Genomic DNA, 23,813 nt, shown 5'->3' with positions numbered 1-23,813 from the left:
AAATGTGAGAGTGTGGTAGGGATGCGCAGTGGAAAGGCTCACCATCTTCTCTGGCCATCAGCTGCAGGGGATTGGAGAGTGATCCCCCACCCCCATCAGACTGGGGTCTTTGTCTCAGGACGTGGTCGGAGCTCAGGCTGTCCAAATCTAATACCAGTCTCCCCATGGCCAGCTCAGCAGCTGGGCAGTCTTCACAGGTACGGTAAGCTCCAGGCAGACAGAGGACATCTGACCAGCCAGAGCAGCCACAACCCATTAACTTCCCAGCACCATTACCACTCATCCCAATCTAACCCAGTCCAGGGAACACTGGTGATCCCACCAGGTCAGTCTCAGTCGTCTAGACCAGAAGAAGGAGAAGGTGCTAGTTACTCTTAATACAGCTCCCCATGAGAGCCTGGCATCCTGGAGACAGACACTGACTCCACTGGCATTTGTCCTTGCATGCCTCAGTGGCATTCTTCCCTTCGAGTGTGCCCCAGGGCCCCACAGACACCAGGGCACAGATTGGGGTGACCAGGTTCTGTGAGCCTGGTTCTTGGTCATTAAGTCTGAGAAAATGTCCTAGAAGAGCAGCCACAGAGGGGTTAAGACAGAAGCACCTGGGGAATGTGATGTGTGCTCAACCAGCTGGTCCCTTAGACAATAAACACTCTTGACAGGGCTTTTCTACTTGGCGCTGGAACCTCTTCGAAGTTTCCCTCGGAGAAACTCTTGTCAGGCAGCAAATCTCACAATGAGGTATTTTGTATGTTTGGACATGTTGGAAACGAGGGGCGATGTTCAGCACACCTTGAACAGGTGCTTGAACAGGGTCTCTGCAGGGGAAAGACGTAAAGACCAAGGACAAGGCAACGGCACACTGGCTGGAAACACCCAGGCCCAGGAGGCTCTTGTTGTGGTCATTCTGCCTCATGGCTCAGAACAAAGAGCCCTGAGCTGTGTGGAAGGAAATCATTCTGTCATCTCTAGTCTGGAGTAAGTGCTCAATAAATCATCTCTCTTTTTCTTGAACCAGAGGATAAATAAATATCTTGATCAATATGTCAATAAGTAGGTATGTAACAGATGTCTATAAGATGGATTTAATGTATTTTCAGATTGTTGCCATCAGAAGGGAGGCTGTGGGAGGACAGCGTCTATACCACGACCCTCCCATCTGCTGGAGGCCCACCAGCCTACCTGTTCGAATGACAGTATCGTAGCGTAAATAAGGGGAGGCACCACTGAGGAAAGGCTTCGAAAGCATGCTGTTTTGTCCAAATCTAACAAATTAAACTGTAGGCAAAATTTAAAATGTAAACTAAGAGGCTGGCAGAAAGAGATGTTCATTAGATCAGTCATCTCCGGGGCCCACCCAGGGCTTTTTTTGGTGAGCGAGTGACTGGCTGAAGCAACGTCAGCCACTTGATGCGCGGTGAATGCCTCTCCCACCTGCCTTCCAACCCCGTGCCCTCCTGCACCCTTCCCCTTCGTCACTTAAATTCCATCTGAATTTATTGCTCCTGCCAAATGAAGTCGGCTGAGATGGAAATGTTAATTTATTGGACCAGACATGTGTCAACACAGCTCTGATAAAATGTTCCTCTATGCCATCCTAAAGCCCACCGTCTCGCCACCCCTTCCTGCACCCTACGGAACTGCCGTTTGACCTTGTGTGGCAGCTTCTGGCGACAGCGCAGCCACTTGGGTCTTGAGACCACCATGCCCTTTCCCACCTCTGTGACTCTGTCCATGATGTTCTGTTCACCTAAAGGGCCCCTGTTGCCATCTGCCTCTGTTGTCACCACCCCCCTCGATACAGCCTCCCCTCCCCTGAGCTGGAGATGAGCTCCCCTTCCCCTTCCTCGGTGTTCCCGCATTCTACCTTGTTCTGTCGTTATCTGAATATATGACTTCCTCTCCTGGTGGATCATAATCTCCTCAAAAGCTGAGGCTGTCCTACGCATGTTGAAATCACCCCCAGCCGTGTGCCCCCTGACTTGGCACAGTGCCTCCCGTGAGGGAGATGTGCCATGGTGTGTGCAAGGATAATGGGGCTCAGAGGAAGCCAGGCCCAAGCTCAAGGTCTGCATCCGTCATCTGTCGTGAGACTGTGGCCAAGTTGCCAAACTTCTCTAAGCCTCCACTTCCTTCTCTGTAAGACGGAGATGACACCAGGCTTACTGGGATGGGGACTCACTGACTTACTGTGTCTGCACATGGCTGTCCCTCGAGTTGGCTCTCTCATCTCGTTCTCCTCACCTCTCCCATTCCAACCTTTTCAGCATTTCTTTTCAAGGGACAACATGACCCTCGGGTTTCTTCATGATTCAGCACTTGGGGATGGGAGTTTTACTGAGGTGATCAAAGCCATATGGAAGCTCTGGGAGAGATACCAGCTTCTTACGAGTGACCAAATTCTGACTGAGTATGGATGACGGAAGGGAGGCGAAGAGCCATACAGATTTTCCTCTAGGGAGGTGTGAATATTGGCCATGCTCAGCTCACATCCAGATACTAGACCAGGGTTCCTAACCCACTGGCCTCATAGGCCAGGAAATCCTGTATCCTTTGGGATGCTAATGGTTGTTCTGAGATAAAGAAACCCGAAAGTGTTCTGTGGTATGCGGTGAGGGACAGACACAGAGCCCGAGTCTAGAATGAGGCTAAAATGCCCTTTGTGTCTTGATAGGGTTGGGGAAAGGGGTCCTGAGCACATGCCTTGTACTGAAATGGCCTCTCTCCCTGTCTGGAGCCTTCTCCTGGCTTAGGTGTCTCCAGGCCGGGCCCACTGCTTCTTCATCCGTGGATCCCCGGTGCCTGCATAGTGCCTGGAACATGATAAACTTATAATAAATATCTGTGGAAATGATCAGAACTTGCCCAGTCATCTGCCTGGACCAGCCATCGTGTGACCCTGGCCAGACGCATGGAGTCCATTCCCATAGACCCTGCCATTGGGAGCCCAGGGTCAGAGAGAGCCGCAGGGGAAGGAAGGGACACGAGGAAGGTACTCACCCCAGAGCAGAGGCTGCTTGCACCCTTGCCTCTCACTGAGGGTGACTGGAAGTATACCGTCTAGCCAGAAGGCGTTCAGATGTCTGCAGGGGATCCTGGTTTCTGTCGGGCAGAGGCCCCAGGTCACTGGCTTTCTTCCTCCACAGATGGTATGCAAATGACCAACTCTTCCCAGAGGAGCCAAAACAGTGCTCTTCTCCATCCAGTTAGGGGGTCTCTGGGTTCCTGGAGGTGGTGTGGGACCAAGACGTGCCAGATTCATCCCCCTAGGCTCTTCTGCGGGGCACATTTGATGTGACACCTGTGTGTACTGTGGGCTCCCGTTCCACGCGTGCTCACATCCCTTTCTGCTGGACAGACTCCCCTGGGGCTCCGTGAGCGTGGCTGCAGGAACCTTCACCCTGGGCGTCCATCCAGGTGGTAAACGGACTCCCATAGGTGTTGCAGCTTACCTTTGAGCTCTCATGTGTTTTCCTGACTATTCTGCTATCTTAGCCTCCTTTTTATTTTTCAGTTTTCTCCTCTAACAATTTTTATTCATCTTTTGCCTTTCATCCTCTTTCTTCCCTGGTGGGCGTCCCCACCCACATGCCCGCTGATGCTCTGAGAGCCCCATCAACCTCTTCGACCCACATTTCTGGATTCAACTCTGGCTGTGACCCTGACTACTCAGGCCCTTGTGGGGCCCGGCCAGTCCCCCTGCTGTCCTGGGAGCTGCTCTCCTGAATTGCTATCCTGAAAAGGAAATGTTCACTTTTCTTCCAAGTAGAAATGCTTTACACTATTTTCTGCAAGCCCCACAGAGAGTGGAAATAAAAACCAATAATAGCAGCAGGAACGACAACAAGATCACCACAAGAAGAAACAAAAACCTGGGACAGACTCTGGAACCCGAGCGCCTCTGATCTGATCAACCCTGTGGTCACGGGAGGGTGGCTGTCCGGGGGCTGAGCCGAGCCCTCTGAGCTCAGAGCCCCTGGTTCTGCCCCGTGTGCTAACAGCTACGCTCTGACTGTGGTTTGGCAGGTGTGATTGACCATTCTCCATCACTGCTGTGTCTTCTGTTGCTCTCCTCGCCCCCTCCCCCCAGATAGTAACACTTTTCTTCTCTGCTTCTCTCTTTGCCCACTTTCCTCTCCTCCCTACTTCCCTGACCACCTTCCTCTGCATCCCACTCCCCAAGCTGGGACCTGGTGTCTTCTGTGATACTCACAGATCGTGATCTCACTGTCCACAGGCAGCACCTCGTCTTGCTTCTGTCTCTCTGCTTTCCCTCTCGGTCCTTCCAGAGGGGCACCACGTCCCAGACTAGCTTGAATTCAGGATTCTGAGGAGGCAGGACACCCCCATATATGCAAAGTCTGCTCCTCTTTGCCCTTCGGGCCCTAGCTCATTGCCTCCTTCTCACAGAGGCCTTCCCTCATGCCTCCATGAATTTCCTCATAACAGCTTAGTACTATTAAAGTACTAATAGTACTTTAGTACTTAGTACTATTAAAGCATTAGTACTATTAAAAATGTCTTATTTGTCACTCATTCAGTGTCCTCTCTCCACCGGAATGCAAGTTCTGTGGGAGCAGGGACCTTTCCTTGTGCATTGCTAAGTTCCCAGGGCCTGGAACAGTATGGGGCACATTGGAGAAGCTCCGCTGGAAAGGAAGGAGGGAGAGAAAACGAGGGAATAAGGAAGGAGAGATGGAATATTTACAAATGTAAACACACTGAATCCCCATAACAGCCCCTTGGGGGTAGCTACTGTTATCTCCATTGTACAGATGAGGAAACTGAGGCATGGTGTTAATGTAACTTGGCCAAGGTCAAACCCCTAGTAGGTGACAGCACCTGATTCAGAAGCAGGCTGTCCCCCTCCAGAGCCTGGGGTCTCAGGGACCAGTAGCAAGGACAAGGCAGGAGTCTGGCTGCCGGCTGTCGGGACTCCTATCATAGCACCAGGGCACTGTCTATGAGGACTGAGAACTTGGCCGGGCCATTTCTACTTGGCACCGACAGCTGGAGTGAGGCCCACATGCGTGATTTCATTCATCTTCATCTTCATCACCACCACAGAAAAGGGTATGACCAGCATCGATTTCACAAATGAGGATCCTGAGGATAAGAGAGACTAAGGGATGGACCAGAGGTCACATAGCCATTAAGAGCAGGGGCCAGGCTCAAACTCTGGTCTCCTCGTTCCAAATCCAGCATTCTTCACACTCCCCACACTGCTGGGCTTCCCATGAAGGATGCTCCTTTGACATCAGTGACTCCATCTCCCTGTTTTGGAAACTCTCATTCCAGACGCACAGGGCGCATGCGTGCTGATGATAATCACCTCTGGATGGTATACAGTCATTTCTATAAAACACTAAGCTTCAGGCCTCAGGCATGTGATGTTGGTCTGAGGACCCAGCTCGTGCCATTCCAGTGGAGACCTTTTCCTGGACCCGGAGCCTTCCTCGAGCTGGGCCTCCATGTACTCAGCACTGTGATGAATGTTGTATAGGCTGGTCCTGTGTAGAGGTCTCCCGAGGTGAGCAACTGGAAAACAGGGAAACCTTTACCCACACTTCGGGGCCCCTCAATGGCCGGGCTCAGGCCCCTGTGGCTGGCTGGTGGGTCTGAGCTCTGGCTGATAGTTCTCTGAGCTACGTGTGGACACGTGTGCCTTGTACTCCTCTCCAATCCTCATTCCTTTCTGGGGGCGGGGCCCAGCTTTTTTTTTTTTTTTTTAAGACTATCAGCACTCACTCAAAAAGTGAGTGCTGATAGTCCCCCATTGAGCCTTTTGGAGCGAGGAGCCCCAATCTGTGTCCTCCTCTGTCTTCTGGTGACATGTGACTTGGCTGCAAGGGGGGGTCCAGGCAGATGAGACAGGAGAGGTAATGATGCTGTTAATCAGAGACACTAATCCGTGCTAATGTATCATCCCTCCCAGGTAGCAGAACATTCTAATTCAGTTAAAAATCACATCTCCTTGAACAGGCCCTTGAGAAGTGAGTGATGGGAATGCTAAGAAATCAGGAAACTGGCTGGAAGGTTCTTGGGGCAGGAGATTTTCCACTGTTCCCATCCTCCTCCCTCCCCCGCTCCCCGCCATGCCTCACCAGACAGTGACACGTTGGTACCAGAATGGCAAGGATGGTGTTCCTGGCAGACTGCCTTCAAGCCACATATGCAGAAAGTACCAACTGCGAGCCCCCATACATGGCACAGACATGCGTGTGGGGAACCCGTGGTGAGCCAAACCAGGAACACTTCTTGCCCTCGTGGGGCTTACACACACCAGAGGAAATTGAGGTTACGTAAGGAATTATTACCGTATTGTAGACTGAAGGGGATATTCCTTTCCTGACTCTGGGGTCCCCCAAACCCTTGGGGTTTGGCCTGTGTTGTGGCCTGTGGTGTTGGACCCCTGATACGGTCCCAAAGTGCTCCACCCCGCCCCCCGCCCCCCCCCACGGCCAGGGACCTGACCTTCTTTTACCCTCGGTCAGAGTCTTCCACATTTTGGACAGATATGGACACAGAAACGTGCAGACACACCCAGGACTGAGGCCTCCAGGATTTTTTGTTATAATAACATACACATGACTAACACCAGATCCTTCCTGGGAGCAGGTTTTAAGAATAGAGAGAAATTGACAAAGGTGTGGGCCTGAAGGGAGGCAGGTGGAGAGCCATGAAACCGAACTCTGCCCACAGCATATGTTTCTGCCCAGGGAGGCCAGAGCAGTGTTGGGGAGGCAGGACTAGAGAACGGGAGGCAAAGGAGAGGAGGAGGAGGGTGGGAAGAGAAGTAAAGGCTCCTGTGGGATGTCCCAGTTATCTGCCTTAAAGACAGGAATGGGGAGCCAGTGTCGCTCCTCCAGTGAATAAATGGAGCTTTGAAGAGCACGCGGGCCCAGAGGCTGACCTTTGCCTGCACGGAGTTGCTAACACCCCTGGGCGGCTGGCTGGGAAGCTGCTAGAAGTGGGTGTCTGCAGCCTGACGCCAGCCACGCCGAGCCCAGTGAACTAGGGAGGGACCTCAGACCACCTCCTGGAGTCCCAGAGCCCAGTGGTCTCTTGAGAGCTATGGACTCCTATTGAAACATGCATATAAACACACACACGACTCTTCATGTGCTTTTTCATAGCCTGGGCAGAGGTGAAGGGAAGGGGAGTTCATTTTACAGATGAGAAAACTGAGGCCCAGAGAGGCCAAATGCCTTCCCCCAAACTGAGTCCTCTCAACTCAGTCCTGGGTTTTTCCTTTTGAGCATCCCAGATTTACCATGAACTGCTTATCACACCCAACCAGATTTGGTAGGGCATAACGGGAGCCCCAGAGCTGAGAATTTTACAGTGCAGTCCAGGTGTCACATCTTCTGACCCCATAAATAAAGTCAGACTTGATGGTCCATGTGTTCTGATGTGGGTGTCTAGAGAGTGGTCCCCCTAGAGAGGGGCATAAACCCGTTCTCCAGGACATGAGGTGAGACCTCCATTAATAGCAGTAGCAAAATGAGGGAAGAGAATAGAGTTCTCGGAGGTATACATTGCCTCTCCCCTTAAGAGATTTTGACTCTGAAATCAAACTTCAACCAAATCGCAGAGAGGCCAGCTGGTGCTAAGGTGAAGCTGGCTTCCGAATGTGTCACAGCGGGTACTGGGACCTCCGCCACCATCTCTGTTTCCCACATGCTTGAGCCTGGTCTACACAGAATATATTAAGCCTTGTTTGGGGCCCTGCCAGGCTTTTCTTCGTGATGGCATTTTGGCCCTAGCCCGGATAACTCAGCTGGACATGGACGACAGCATCAGGCAAAATGGTGTGTGTATAGGACCATGTTGGGGGGAGGGGCAGCAGAGGAAGAGTCCGTGCGAGAGGATTAAGAGCTACAGAGCCCAAAAGGGACATGGAACCACTCCCACAAACTATATTTCCTTCTCCTCTCCCCTGCTTCTCTACCCTCCACCCTGTGCAGTCGCTTTCCTCCCAGCTACCTCTACTAATTCCTGTGAGAGATTGGGTCAGGGAGACACCGCCAGTCTCTCCCCCATGGAGATGGCTGAGGTCGTGGGAGGGGTCACAAGGTGGATGGGGCTACCTTCAGTCGACAGAGCTGGTGTCCTGCCAAAGGAGAGGCTGCTTGTCACTGAGCTGCATGTCCTGGGCTGGCTTCTCCCTAGAGACACACTTAGTTGTCTCTGTCCTGAAGCAGGTGTGGGTTGGGCCAAAGTGAGAGGAGATTTGTACTCTGGGGACCAAATGACCTAAGTCCCTTTAAGTGTGTCCCATAAATGAGTGAATGTGATTTTTCAGTGTGTCTTTAAGCAAGGTTTCTGGAACATCCTTATGAACTTTGAAACAAGGAAACAGGAGTTAGACACAATCTGTTCAACGCTGCACCTTTGCCTGAAGTGCTGGACAGAGACAAGGTATAGGTAAGAGGTAGAGCCAGACTCTCAAGTCCTGGCTCCCCAAATCGCTAGACTCCCGGAGCCCAGTTTCCTTATGGAGGAAATACACCCATTTCTTGACAGTTGTTGTGAGGATTAAATGACATTTCTTACTTGAAGCTCTTTGTGCAAATCTGGGGGCAGGTATGTGCTATTGGGTGTACTAAAACCCTAGTTCCTTCTCTTATTTAATTGGAGGAATCTTACTCTTATTTCAGCCAGATCTGTGAAGTAAATTTAAAATGATGTAGTAGTGGAACACCTGGGTGGCTCAGTCGGTTAAGCGTCTGACTCAGTTACAGCTCAGGTCATGATCTCAGGGCCATGGGATGAAGCCTTGTGTCAGGTTCCATGCTTAGCATGGAGTCTGATTGAGATTTTCTGTGTCTTTATCTCCCTCTGCCCCTCCTCCCCTCTCCAAAATAGATAAGTTTTTTAAAACCTTAGTAAAAAAAAAAATAAAATAAAATAATATAAAATAAAATGGTGTAATAGCCAAAAAGTTAACTGGATCTGGTGAATAAGCTGAACTAAAGTCCCAAGAAGTCAATTTTATTTGCCTTTAAATAAAATTATCAGATTATTTTTCTCATACCCCTTACTCAAAGGGTCAGAAAACTTAATGCTTACCACAACACTTAACAGTGAACTTATAAGTATTTATAAAACACGTTGTATGTTTTCTGTGTTAACTGGCTTTGCAACCATTTTTATAGCATAATTTGCTCAGATAACTCAATGGTATGATAACTTCTGGAAACTTTGCCTCAAAAATGAGAAAATGAAAGGGCCAAGAGGAAAAAAAACTCATTTGGTCAATGTCATAGAGCAAATTAAGACACCATGCCTGGTTAAAATCTTCCACCCTTGAAGCAATATGAAATATTGTTAACTACTGAATACCGTAGTTCTTTTTTGAAGGGAAAGATGGGGCTAACCAGAGAAAAAAAGGTTATCTGAGAGGAACTGTCAAGATTTGAGAAGGAAAAGTCAACAGAGCGCAACTAAAGCAGTTCAACAGTTGGATCCCTTCTTGCTGCAAAACGTGCTTTTCTCTCCAAGGATGTTGCTATCTTCCTTTCCTCTCTCCTTACTGGTCTTTAATGGTCTATAATAGTAGTATAATTCTCTATCCATTGTTAAGGCCATACTAAGACACAGTGAACTTGGCAATGAATGAAATACTATTCTACGTTTCTCTACTTGGAGAAATCCATCAATAATTAGACTTCAATTTTTCAATTTTACCATCTAGAAAAAGAAAATGCCCATAAATCTCCCAAAACAGAAATCAAATGTAGCCCATTTAATTACCAGCAAGTAAACAAAGTGATTCTTCCTCTGTAAGATACCCAAACACATTCATAATTGGCTAATTAAACTACCATAGAAACAATTATTCAGTATAAAGAGGAGAAAGAGAAAAGAAGGAAGGAGGGGAGCATTCACAGGCACCCAGTGCTTTCAGCTGGGAAAGTAATGAGATTTTCCAGGCCAGTGGAATAGAGGGAAAATAACAGGAGAGTGGAAAATAACCCCATTTTGTTGGCATTGCTTCTGCAGACACGAATAGGAACCTAAGGTAGGCCTTCATCCTGTCTTAACAAAAGAGCATCTTCTCTTCCCCTTCACATCCCGCACCATCCTGTAGGAAGATGTTCCCAACAGGCCTTCTTTCAAGTCAATCTCCTAGCAGATTTACCCTATTTTGGATGTTCTGGGAGATTCACTGAAGTGTAATTAAGGTAACCATAGTTTCTAGTTCACCTGAGATAATCCCTGTTTAGTCCTGTATCACCACGTAATTATTAATAATGCCCCCTTCCCCTCTCAAATGTGCCCTTGTTTGAAAGATAAATTATATGGTCACCCTGTAGATTGTTCAGAGAGCATGGAATTGTCAACTTGTAAGTCAACACTGATGGAGCACTGTTGTTGAGAAGGATTCTGAGGTCCTGTTGTGGCTCAGCAAGTAAAGCCATGGTGCTCACTCGGCAGTATCTCCCAAAGGAGCAGTAAGGGAAGGGGCAGCACTCCCTGGGGCAATGGAATCAGCATGAGCCAAATGCCAGGAGGTCTGAGTTTACACTCAACTCTGCTCACAATTCCCTGCGCCATCTTGGGTGGATCACTTCTAGCTAATGTTGAACCACGTTCCTTGCAAGTTCTCTTCCAATTTCATGAATCTATCTAATCTTGCATCAATTGGGAAATTCTCCTAGATGACATTGGAACTCCCTTCCTACCCTGAAATGATGTGATCCTACAATCATTTTATAAGAAGTTTCTCTCCCCAAAGGAAAGCTTTATTTTGGGACCGATACCAACTAGTACCTCTGTAGTTTACTCCACAGTTTATGGAACACCTTCATGTATGTAACCACAATCCCATGATACAGGCTTTACTTTCATCATCTTCATTACATAAGTGGAAACATTAAAGCTAAGAAAGGCTAAGTAACGGCACTCTGGGCTCAGACTGCCTGGGTCGGAACACTTGTTGTAGCATTTACAATCTGTATGGTTTGGCCAACTTGACTTCATCTTACAGTATCTCCATTTCCCCATCTTTAAGGGAGGGCTACTATATTTGTATCATGATGTTGTGAGGATTAAAGGAAATCATTTGTGAAACACACTTGGGATTTAGAACACACATTATAAAGTTAGTTGAAGGAAGGTGGTAGATGTTTGAGGTGGTGGTAACAGTAGTAATACTAATAGCATTAGTGGTGTGTGGTAACCAGCTAATAAATGGCTTAACTAGGATTCTTCTCAGGTACTGTGACCCCAGGGTTTATATTTCACCCTGGAATTCATTGCCCGCTCTCTACGTTGGGGTTTAAAACCACAAGTCAGAAGCAGCAAGCCTAGTAAGGAAAAATGAAGCCAGGCCTAAGAAGACATTTTTCCCATGTAGCACTGAAAGAATTCTAGCTGGGAGTCAAAGCCCCATCTTCTTCAATCTCAGATCATTCCAGCAAAGGATGTGAACAGCAGAGTGAAGACTGTTATTTAGGTCATTGCTGTCCTTGTTGCTTCACAGTGGCCAGGGTAGTGAGCCACGCCTGCTCTCTCTCACTCGCCTCCCAGGCAAGTCTGTATAAGCTGTCAGTGTTTCTTTAATAGCTCATGCTCATTATATGGTTCCATACTGGCCAGGAAATTTTTTCTCCATCCATACCTAGCAGGGTCTGGTGTTTCGTTAATGGCATCATCAGTATCACAGGCTGATTTTCGTGGTTCTGTGTTTTTCCATTTTCAGTGGGCCTCTGCAAATTTCAAGCAATTTGTGAGAAATACCTCAATTAGCTAAACTCGTGTGGGACTCTTTGAATGCTGAATGTGAACAGCTGCCCATCCCTCAGGTGGAGAAGGGAAAATTGGAGAGGGATAAAGAAGAGAAGAGAGGAAATAGGTGGGAATAAGAAAAAAAAAATTGAAAGGCAGAGGGGAGAGAAAAAATGAAGGAGGGTCAGGAAGCCAGAGAAGAGGAAGAGCAAAGGAGAGCTAACAGCCTGTTCTTAAGGGCAGGAGACAGAAGGATGGGGCCATTTTCACCCAGCATGAGGCAGAATCTCTTCTTTCTTGGATGTTCAGCATCTTGGATAAAAATAGGTCAACTGAATGGCGTCTTAGGGACAGGGAGATGGAGAGGAATGTGACACTTCACAGAAAGCTCAGGCATAGAGTGTGCTCACACAGAGGTGGGTATGAGTTCCTCCATTGTACTGAGTGGAGACAAAGACCCCGGCCCACTTGGAAGCCAGAGCCGCATTTCCAGGGGAAGTGTGTATTCTCATGAGTGGAAAGACTGACTCCCCTCTTCGTAGCAGGCTCTTCTGTTCATCCACAAAAGGAGAAAGAGACATCTCTGAATAGAAGGGGTCTTCCTGATACTTCAACAAGGAAAGTGAGCAAGATGGAAAGAAGGACTTTGAGTATTCCAGGGACAGAGTATGGCAACAGCAAGGGGCAGCTGAGTAATCTGCTCCATGGGCGGGAAGGAGGAGCATCAAGGGGAGAGTCCCAGAGGAAGAGGGGTGTACAGTAAGGGGCTGAACCAAGCCTCTGGCCCTCAACCTCCCCAAAGAGGGACAGGCCTCAAATCATTACAGAATGAGTCGAAGCCTACAGCACCAAATTTAAGCATTCTACAGAGAATGACTAAATAAATTGTAGTACACCTATCCATGCTACAAGCATGCTGTAAAGATACTCATCGCCCTCTCCCACCCCCAACTTGTGCTCTCTCTCTGTCAAATCAATAAATAAACTCTTTTTAAAAAATTTAAAAAATAAAACCTTTTGTTAAGTAAAAATAAAAGAGGCCATAAAATAATATGAACAGTGTGATGACAGTTTTGGAAAACAAGAATACACACACTGAGGAAATTAATTGATCACACTTACCCAAATGATGACAATGGTTACCTTAAGAAGTAGGATAGTGCTCGTTTTTATTTTCCTTTGTCACCTTAGAGTCTCTTTAAGTTTCTGACATGAAATATTTTATCTAAGCTATTAGAAAATAAAATGATCAGGGCACCTGAGTGGCTCAGTGGGTTAAAGCCTCTGCCTTTGGCTCAGGTCATGATCCCAGGGTCCTGGGATCAAGCCCTGCATCAGGTTCTCTGTTTAGTGGGGAGCCTGCTTCCTTTCCTCTCTCTGCCTGCCTCTCTGCCTACTTGTGATCTCTGCCTGTCAAATAAATAAGTAAAATCTTTAAAAAAAAAAAAAAAAGAAAGAAAGAAAAGAAAAGAAGAGAAGAGAAAAGAAAAAAGAAAATGATCAGGGGTGCCAGGATGGCTCAGTTGGTTAAGCACCTGACTCTTGATTTTGGCTCAGGTCATGATCCCAGGGTGTGAGATCAGCCCTGGATTGCCCAGCAAGAAGCCTGCTTAAGATTCTCTCCCTCTCCTGCTGCCCCTCCCCCTCCCCAACCTCGCTGGCAATGGGAATTCTCTCTCTCAAAAAGAAAGTAAAAAAAGAAAGGAAGGAAGGGAGGGAGGGAGGGAGGGAGGAAATAAATGATCTGAGGGTTGCTGGTGCTGGGGGTGGGGGTGGTAGGGAAAGGGTGGCTGGGTGATGGACACTGGGGAGGGTATGTGCTACAGTGAGTGCTGTAAATTGTGTTAAGACTGATGATTCACAGACCTGTATCCCTGGGACAAATAATACATTATATGTTGAAAAGAAGGAAGGAAGGAAGGAAGGAAAGAAAGAAGGAAGGAAGGAAGGAAGGAAGAAAAGAAAAGAAAATGATCAAGATTGTAAGACAGAGGACTCAGATGAGGGGACTGCATGGGAACATGGGGCAGGAACTCAGAGCAAGGCAGGAGGTGAAGTGAGGGAGGTGGGACAGCCTGTTGCCAACTTGGTTATGAGCCATTTGAGAAAACCAATCCAGAAGATTAAACTAGGAGAGCAAGAAACCTTGGCCTTTACCTTCACCATTTAACCTTTAGCAGCCAGTCTTCCCAGCTCTTGCTTTTTTGAATGCACTTACCTCATTTCGAGCCTGGGCTTAATGCTGTCCTCATTTGCAATGCTAAGCTTTTTATCTGTTTTTCTCCTGCAAAGCTTTGTAGTTCACTTTAAAGACCTTAGTGAAGGCTGAAAGGCACAGGAAGCCCAGATCATCCAACGCCCAAGCCTGGGACAAATGAAAGGTCACAAGAATGAGAAGGGAAGTTTCCAGAGGGTTCCAGAAAGACTCGGAAGGCCAAGTAATAAATTGGCAAGAGGAGTTACTTGCCTTGGTTTGGGTGTGCCTCTTTGACTTTCATGGTGTTAGTATAGGAGGACAGGTAACCACTCCCTACATTCTAGAAAGCATTTGTGGTGGGACTGAAAAATGAGCTCAGATTCCATGGAAAAGCATGAGGATCCAGGATAGAGCTCAGAGTTGGGTGGAAGGTACTTTGGTGAGAACTGATGTGACACAGTTATTTTCATCCAATTTCCAAATCTCATCAGTCAATGAGCAAAAAGTATGCCTGTTCTATGCAAGATATTGGGTTAAAAGCTGAGTCCTCCATGAAGGACTGGCAACTTACTAGAGAAGGCAAAATGTAACAAACCCACGTGAAGTCAACATTATCAGAAGTAATTGATTACAGTGTGCAAGACATGCTGCAGGGTGGTGACTAAGTGATTAAAGGCCAAGGGAGACACACAGACAGTGAGTGCCACCTTTCTGACAGCTATTAAAAGAACACGCCATTGACCTGAGTCAATGGGCAAATCAGAGGAGAAAGTGGGCAGATATTTCAGGCCTGGGGGAAGAGCATAGGCAAATTCTTAGAAACAGAAAAGCTCAAATTATATTAAAAGCAACAGAGGATAGAGAAGGCCCATGCAGATTGTTGTAGGAGAGGTGATGTGTCAGCAAGCTTGTGCTGTGTAACAAACTATCCCACTGCTTCATGACCTTAAACAAACCCTATTTATGTAGCTCACATTTCTGCAGGTTCATGATTTGGATTAGACCCAGTTGAGCAGTTCTTCCAGACCCAGCAGGGGTCAACTGACCTTAGTTGGGTTTGCTCAAGTGTCTGTGGCCAGCTGCTGGGTCACTAGAGCTGGCCTGTTCATCCTGGCCTTGGCTGAGATGGCTGGGATATCTCTGTGCTTTCTGCATCGTCCTTCTTATTGGTGAGAGCAGGTGATAAAGTCAGCAGAGATTCAAGAAATAGGAAGACTATGATTCATTTTTTTAATTCAATGTGATTAACATGTAGTGTATTATTAATGCCAGAGGTAGAGTTCAGTGATTCATCAGTTGCATATAACACCCAGTGCCCATTCCATCCCATGCCCTCCTTGATGCCCATCATCCAGGGACCCCATTCCCACACCCATCTCCCTCCAATATCTCTCAGTTTGTTCACTACAGTTAAGAATATGATTCTTGATGGGAAGGGCAACAAAATATCGTGGCCATTTTTGCCAGCTTCCACAGATTGATCAGCTGGCGCCAAATCCTAGAGGATTTGAGTAAAAGAACTTCTTAGTAGGAAGGACATGGGAAGTACGCCATGAACTCGAGAATGGGAAGGACTGAAGTTTCCCAAATGCCAGTGTGCAGGCCTGTGCCAGTCCACAATGAAGATTTACAGGCCTGCAGTTAGAGGAGAAAAATAAGCAGAGGGCTACGTGAGTGGATGTGTTAAAGGGGGGTGCCGGGGGGGGTGGCCAACTGCTCTTCATTCTGGGCTTGTTTCTCCTTCCTTTTATAAAACAAAAGAGGGAATAAATGGCCATTGTTATTTTTAATATTTCTACTTGGCAGAATGAAAAGTTGGCAACTCAAGTCTGTCCCTAACATCTTTTTGGTCTTGCTATTTTACTGATCTGTGAAATCTTGACAAGAACCCAGGAAGCACCACACACAGCTGATTAAGACAAAAGAATTCACAGAAGAGAGAGGGGGCTCACTGCTGAGCCTCACAATCAAGGAGGGCTACCGGTGGAGGTGTGGTCTTGGCTAGACCTGGAATGGCTAGCATTTTGTGAGGCCAATTTTTAAAAGCCAAATGATGTCAGCTTTGGAATGTTTATACAGTATTAGTGAGCCCTTATCAGATCAAACATTCAGCCCCATGACTTCAGAGCTTTCAAGTTGAGAAAACACTTTCAAAGGAAAAGCTATCTTATATGGCTTGCTTGGAAATTGAAAATCTGTTTCAATTCTACTTGAAAAGTGCTTTCATAAGATTCACTTAGGCATTATTGGTTCAACATTGCCTGCAGAACACAGCCCAGGTTCCTTTCCCTGACAGGTGAAACCCTCCCTGATCGGGCCATTCCAGCCTTTCCAACCTCTGTGCCATTGTCCCCTGCAGAACTCTGCTTTAGCCTGATGGTCAGATGCCTTGTGCTTGACTGGCGTGTCTCCTGACCTTGGATTCCACGCCCCCAACCTTCCCTGCCCCACCCCCTTCCATTCTACCCTTTCCCCAGTGCTCAGGGCACTGGCCGCCTCCTCCAGAAAGCCTCCCTGGCAGATGAGGCCAGCTGTGGCATTTGCCACACTTGGTGATTGATTTTTTTTCCAGATATTAGTCCTACCAACCTAGACTGCCACCTTCCTGAGGGTGAAGTTCTTGTCTTCCCTGGCTTTAGGTGCCCCACAGTGTGCAGTCCCTGGAAGACACTCCACTGATGTTTAAGTGTCCCCACTAGTAGCTAGTTGGTGGGTCAGTAGAAGAAGAATGGAGTTGGGTCAGAGTCCAGCGTTGCTCTCCCTGAAAGGGGCGTCTAACCTGGGGGCCCTCTACCTCTGTGCTCTGATCCCTATCATCCCAGTGAACTTCCAACCCAATGGGATGCCCCCTGAGTGGCTGGACATGTCACTAGAGGCACTACTGAAGAAACAGAGCACATCTAAGTACTCTGGGGGGTGACTTGGCTGTGGGTGGTCCGTCAGGAGGCCAGTAGGGTGGAAGCTGACCCCGTGTCCGTGCCTCGCCATGTCACTTCTGTGGGAAGGCGAAGCTGGGAGCATCACAGGCAGTAGCTGTGTAGCAAAGTACTTCAACCTGGTGGCTTAAAGCAATAGAAATGTATTCGTTCAGAATTCTGGAAGCCAGGAGCCCAAACTCAAGAAGTTGGTAGGGCTGTTCTCTAGGGGGAAAAGCTGTTCCAAACCTTTCTTTTAGCTTCTGGTGTTGCCAACAACTCTTGGCATTCCTTGGTTTCTAGATACATCACCTGAAACCTAGCCTCTGTTGTCACGTGGCCTTCTTCCTGTGTGTGTCTGTTTCTCATCTTGTAAGAATGCCAGCATAGTGGATTAGAGGCCCAGGAGACTGCTTTGTGTGTCAAGTTCAGAAGTTTGCAAGAGATGCTGGGAGCTGTTTGGCAGATACCATTCCTCTGCTCGTTCCCAGGAAGGTCACAGTATTCCAAGCTCCAGGAGCCCAGCAGCACCTGGCTAGCCCATCTTGGCTCATGGAAGAGGGGTTTCCATGTGCCTGGGTGTCCAGACTAACTTTCGTGAGGGAGGTGTGTGGAGTGAGAGAGGAGGCTGTATGTGCTAAGGCCTGAGACTTCAGCAGTGATCCTAACTTTCTACAGACCCACTATGTTCTATTTCATCCCATGAGTTAGCAGGATAGATCTTCTTATTTCTAACTCAAATCCAGAGACCCTCTGTGTCTTGCCTGAGGACCTATGAATGGTTAAAAGCAACAGAGTCCAGACACCTTGATACATGGTCTCATATACCCTTCCAGCTAGTTCCCAGGACAGTTTGTGGAAATCCATAGACCTAGTCTCCCTCACACTTACCTTGGCTTTGCTTCCCTTGCCTGCTCTTTCCCTACTTAGCCCAGGGAGGGTCCCCGTAGCTCTTGGATTCTCGGGGCCCCACCCATGTAAGACCCAGTGTTGGCATATAGCAGGTGCTCAGTAAACACCACTTCCTCTCCTTCCCCGTATACTCCTTCCTACGTACAATGGGGATCTGGCTGTATAGCTGGTATTTCCTCAGGAATACAGAAAGTCCCTCCTGGGCATTCCCCACAGCTCTGCCACACAGTTGGGCATGGGGAACTCCATCACCACAGGGCTGATGGCAGATAGCAGGCCTGAGTGCCCTCCCGCCCCTCAGCCTTCCTTTCCTACTGAGCCTCCCAGCCCGGGAACATACCAGCCGCTGACTCGGCATCATCTGGTGCCCCAGTGCTGTCTCTGGCCTCTGATACCTCTACAGAAGCCACACGTCCCTCCATGTGTGCAGCTGCAGGCCTAGGTACACACCTCCCATCATGCGGGCAGGTCCAGATTATCCCCACAGAGCCACTTCGCTCCCAGGAGGCAGAGATGTCTGAGAATCCTGTAGCTAAAAGGAGCCACAGAAACCACACAGACCTGCAGTCCCCAGCTTGGGCACATTCCAGAAGCTGGGGAGCCCACTAGAAACCCAGATTCCCAAATACTCTGGCTCTGCAGATCTGCAACGGAAACCTGGGAGGCTGTGTTTTTAACCAGTGCCCAGGATGTTTCTAGGGAGCCATCAGAGAGCCAATGCTGGTGATCCACAGATAAAACCTCGCCTCCTCCTTGTGTAGATGAGGAGAATCCTGTTCACAGAGGCTGTGTGGCCGACCAAGGTCACCCAGCTTGATGACGGAGAAACTAAAATTAGAACCCAAGATTTCCGACTTCCCTGTTACTGGCACAAGCTTACTCGTTGCCCTTGCTGTGTTCCCAGAGACAAGAAACAGTAAGAGGGGATGTGGAGTCCAGGGATCCAAATGTGTTGCTATACACTGAGAGGCTGTAGAAACATGGTCAGCTTGGTGGGGCAGACTGCAGCTCCAGCCTGTAGAACAAGGACAGTGATGGTCCCCACCTCCCAGGGTGGTTGGGACATCATGTCTGGAGAGTATTACCTCCAGGCCCTGGCAGGGACAGGAACTGGGAGCCAAGAGTTTAGCCCACTTGTGAGGCGTTCAGATCCCGGAACCTCATTTGGCGGCCACTAAAGGACTAGGGGAACCCCGCCAACAGGCCAGACTAGCAAGCACCATTGCACTGCTGGGCCATGAGCTGTTTTCCTCAGGGCCCAGTGAAAGTCAGGGTGAGCCCAGGGACCCCAAGCTTCGTGGTTCATGGCATTCTGGAGCCCAAGATCCCCCTGTCACCAAATCTGACCTCATCAGGGAGACAGCTCAAACCCGTCGTACTCCTGCAGAGGTCCCCAAAGGAGCAGACCATGAATCACTGTTGCCACAACTCCCCTCTCCAGGCATGTCCCTGGTTTAGCTCTCTGGTTTATATCATGATCATTGAATTGATCAGCAAGGAGAACAGACCCGTTTTTATAAGGGAAAGGAGATACCCCCCAAAAGCCAAAATTATGACTGTTTGCAATTTGCAGGAAACACTTTTTAAATCAGTTCTGCCTTTGGTAGAGGCATCAGCCTGTTTCTGGGAAGAGTTCATGCTTGAGAAGCCCAGCACAAGTTGGAGGAGAAGCAAGCGAACCCCCTTGGAGAGGCATGTGGTCCTCAGGGAGACAGGCACAGACATCAGGGGTGAACCCACAGACGGCACCCACAGAGCGAGGGCAGAGACCATAGCTTTGCATCATTGCTGTCTGGGACCTTCCATGGCCCCGGGTGTCATCAGAGTCTGCAGGATCCTGATGGCCGACCCAGAAGACCTGCCCTAGCCACCCAGGGAAGGGGCTCCAGTGTTGTGGGGTTCGGTTTCTGCCCTATGAGTCTGTGACTCTCACCCATGACCCTGCAGTCTGTACCATGGGGAGCAAGTATCTGAGGCTATCAGACATCCAAGGGAAGCCAGAGGTGAGTGTCCACACGAGAGTGGGGAGGCAGCCCCACTCCAGGACCCCTCACAGAGCCCGTGCTTGATCCCCTCCTGGGGCCACTCCAGTCTTCCGTGAGAACCCAGGGCTTCTTCACATGTTAGGTCATTGTTGTTTCTGTTTGGCTCCTTTTTCTAGTAAATACTCATCTATTTCTAGTCATACCGGTACAGCACTTCGACAACTACAAAAGGCCTTAATAAATATTTATGTGTTTTTATTTTCAATCCGCCACATCCCCGTGAGGTAGATTTTATCATTCCGTATGACAGCTGAAGAGACCAAGGCCCAGAAGGTAAAGCGATGTGCGCAGGAATCATGGTGGTCAGGTCAAGGCCTTATTGCTCCGCAATCAAAATTCTGCCCTTGGTTTGGGCAGGCTGATACACAGAGGCAGCCTAGGCCCTGACCTCCAGCACCGTAATCTGATGGGGGAACGAGGGCATGCTCACAGTTCACCCCAGCACAGGGCAGGAGATTCCCCGCACGTGCTCCTCCCACCGCTGTCCAGTCCTTTCGGAAGTGCAGTGGAGTGTAGATGCTGGAGATCAGGAAGGGCAGAGGTGCAATGAGCTTTTAAAAAAAAAAAAAATCGTGCAAATGGGGGCTATTACCCTGTTGTCTGTATGACACAACTTCGTGGCTTTGGGCAAGTCCTTACCCTCTTTGTGCCTTACTGTCCTGATTTGGACAAGAAGGCAGTAGGACCCGGAAGCTTCCAGGTTCCCTCCAGCCTGATGTTTTCTGCTCAGATGCGTTCTGCACACCACAAAGCTTGATGATCCTCCCAAGCCTTCTGGGCCAGCCACCAGGAAGGAACCAGAGCATAAAGGGGGCAAAAAAAAAAAAAAAAAAAAAAAAAAAAAGCAGAAACAGAGGCTGGGTGAGGGGAGTATTCCCTTTGGGACAGGAGCCTGAGTCCACTTGGGCAGGGAGGATCTGGATCTGGTTGCCCAGCAGCTGCACTGGCTGCCATAGTATGGATCTTGTTCCCCAAAACTGATGTCCATGCTAATATCTCTGCACCATACGGGAAGTGTGGCTGAGCTGCCGCTGGTAGGCATTCATGCCCTTGCCCGTCGGTTTGTAAGGAGCCTGGATTGAGCGTGCCACTTGCCTGTCTCAGCACAGGAAATGCTGAGATGCTGAGACAGAAAATCTGGCGGACACACAGGCAGAGCTGGTCCCCTTGGGGTGATGCACTTGTGGGGCTATGAGAGCCAGGGAAGCCTCAGGCCCAGGCAAGCCCAGGTGCATGGTACGGAGAGGGGCCTAGGCAAGACAGCAGAAGCACTGTGCTTCCCTTGGACCCGTGCCTGCATGAAAGATAGCCCTTCTCTACCTCCACGCGTCCCTCACCCACCCATGCTTCCGTTCATTCACTCGCTTCCTTTGCTTCCTTCTCATTCATGGACGTGAGGGCACCTCATGGTATTAAGTACCATTAGTCATCAGAGGGACCTTGGAAGAGATGGGTGAGGCTTTGACCCTGAAGGCACACCTGCAGGTGACCTGCCCCAACACAACCCTTCCCACTGGAGAATACCAGCTCTACTGAGTTCTCTTAGGAGACAAAATCAGCCTCCTTGTCACGTCCCACAAGGACGTGAGTCTTATGATGAGTCTTCTCTTCTGAAGAGATGAGTCTTCTCTTCTGAAGCCACATGGAGTCAGTCCAATCCTTTCAAGGGACAGTTCTCGAACACAGTGTTTCCTTAAATGTGGCATGTGTCCTGGCTGGCATGTAAGATGATTTTAGGTAGTACATGGTTAAACCCTTTAGTAGTTCTTTTTACTGTCAGCTTCGATGGTAGCATCGATATTTCTAGTTAAAAAAAAAAAAATTTGCCTTCCTAAATGTCGGTATGAAAAAAGCCAGTTGATTCAAGCAGAAGTAGTAAGTAAACAATACTAAACACACGTGAACATGGCCAAAATGATGCTGGTCTTGATCAACGCCTGTCTGTGCTGCCCCCTTGCCAGCATCCCCTTCCTGAACCTTTCACCTCTGTTACCATCCACTTCGCCCTGTTCTTTGACCAGGGACTGTGTGTAACTATCACAGCTTTATGTACCCACATGGTTTCTCGAACCCATACCTTCAACTCTGACCCAGCATCGTCTCCGAGGCCCTGCTCGCATTTTCACTTGGATGTTATTGCTTCTCCTTGTCATGTCTATGTGACATCTCAGATACCATGGGATTCTAGAACCACGGTGGGTGGGGGAGGGATAGGCACAGGGAGGACCTTTCATAAGTATTTCCTATTTAACATGCTAGTGCACATTTTCCCCTCAGTCCTTAAAGAGTCTTGATAGGAAGATACTATCTCCATTTTATAGCTAAGAAAGTGGACTCATGTGACATTTAAACAGTTTGGCTAAGGTGCAATCCTTGTGGGAGATCTGAAATTTAAACTCGAGATTTGCTGGTGCCATGGAATTTCCATTATGCTGGGTGGCCTCCAAGCCGCGGCAGGAAGGGGAGTGCAGTTTATCTGGCCAGACTTCCCATTCAGTAGAAAAAGACACCCCAGCACAGAGAGCTTGGGTGGCACGCCCAAGTTACATTACTAGCCCCAGCCAGCTCCTGTTCGGGACTCCACTCATGACCCTCGCTCTTCCCATCATTCTGAATTCGAAGTTTGAGGTCATCATGCACGATGGTCTCCTTGCAGTCCACTGCAGTCCTAGTGTTTCCTGAACCTGTCGCTGCCTTTCCAGTCCCACTGCTCTATTTTTCTCTGGCTCAGGTTGTTGTCACCTCCTTCCTGGACTATTGCAGGGTCTCCCGACTTCAGTCTAGTCTGTCTGGGGACTGCTTTCCATATTTGTCTATGTAAAACGTATCTCGGCACACATCACCCCTTGATCACAAATCATCATCAGTCCAAGTCACCACAGACCTTTAATTCCATGGACCTTACATCCCAGGGACAGCCCCCTCATATGGAGTATAAACTCTCTCCTGTCACTTGAGACCTGCTTTAATTTAGACCCTAACTGTCTCTCCAACCTTGTCTCCCACAGTGCAAACTCTCTAGCAAAAACGGTCTTCTCCTGTGTCTCTGTGGGAATTTACACTTCCCATATGGAAATCACCTCACTGCACCCAGGCTCAGCACTCAGGACCAGCTCACACCAAATATGCTCACCTCCAGCCCTGGAAAATCCGACTTTTCTCCAAGTTCTTAATCTGCTTCTTAATTTGCTTCCTACCTGCAGGAGTCATGCAGCAGGTAGTAAATGTGACCCTATGATAGAATTCCTCCCTATCAGGCACATTCTTCCTGCCTTCTGGCTTGACTGTGAGCCCGAGGAGGACAGGGTGAAGTCTGATACCCTTTTACAATCTCAGTCCTTAGTCTCTGTGCCCTTCAGGGTGGGCCCCTCTATATATGTTCTTCACAGTGACAATGCCACGTGTCTTTATGGGGGCAGAGGGTAAGTCTGCTGCTGGGAACGAGAGCCCCTCCTTTCTACCCCAGGAGCTGTGCACCAAGGGCTGGGTGACAGACGGCCTGCGGACCCACAGGGCTGTCTGGGGAGCAGGTAAGAGGAAGATGTGAAAGCACATTGCAAAGCAAAAAGTGCAGTTGTGTGAAAGAGGCCAGGACTGCATAATCAACCTCGATGTCTTCTAGGTGTCCTTTGGACTCAGCACTGGAAGGATTTCTGAGCCTCCAGTTCCTGGCCCTGTATAAGGCACAGTAGGGGACAGAGGGAAACTGGGCACTCACACTCCTGATGGGGAAAAGACATCCAGGACACTTGCCACAATCTAAGGATGTTTAAAACATGCCATAAAGCCAGAGGTAAAAATTCCAAATGACTGCCCCTAAGCTATAATGCCCACAGAAAAAGGAGATTGAAAGCCCTCAAGAAGTCAAAGGAACTCTCTACTGGGAGGAGGAATCCATTTGAGCCCAGAGGAAGTAAGAACATGCCAGGCTAGGAGCCACGGAGGCTGGAATGGAACTAGGCATGTAGGAAAGTCGTTTCTTAACTCGAGTGGTTGGTGTTGGGATAAGAC

General features: G+C 48.7%; 1 protein-coding gene and 1 long non-coding RNA gene across 42 annotated transcripts in view; one reads left to right on the top strand and one right to left on the bottom strand.

Moving 5' to 3' along the window:
• The window catches only part of CACNA1C (calcium voltage-gated channel subunit alpha1 C), a 744,856-nt gene that overhangs the window by 460,149 nt on the left and 260,894 nt on the right, over positions 1-23,813 (top strand). The gene's annotated exons all lie outside the window — the stretch shown is intronic.
• LOC131838366 (uncharacterized) lies at positions 19,992-21,928 on the bottom strand. Its single transcript, XR_009356579.1, has 3 exons — positions 21,880-21,928; positions 20,442-21,605; positions 19,992-20,321 (listed from the first exon to the last, which is right to left on the bottom strand). It is a non-coding gene; the product is annotated as an uncharacterized LOC131838366 (long non-coding RNA).

This window comes from Mustela lutreola, chromosome 8, assembly GCF_030435805.1.
Source record: "Mustela lutreola isolate mMusLut2 chromosome 8, mMusLut2.pri, whole genome shotgun sequence".
NCBI lineage: Eukaryota > Metazoa > Chordata > Mammalia > Carnivora > Mustelidae > Mustela > Mustela lutreola.
The sequence above is the reverse complement of the archived record's forward strand: the minus strand, read 5'-3'. Positions and strand labels throughout refer to the sequence as shown.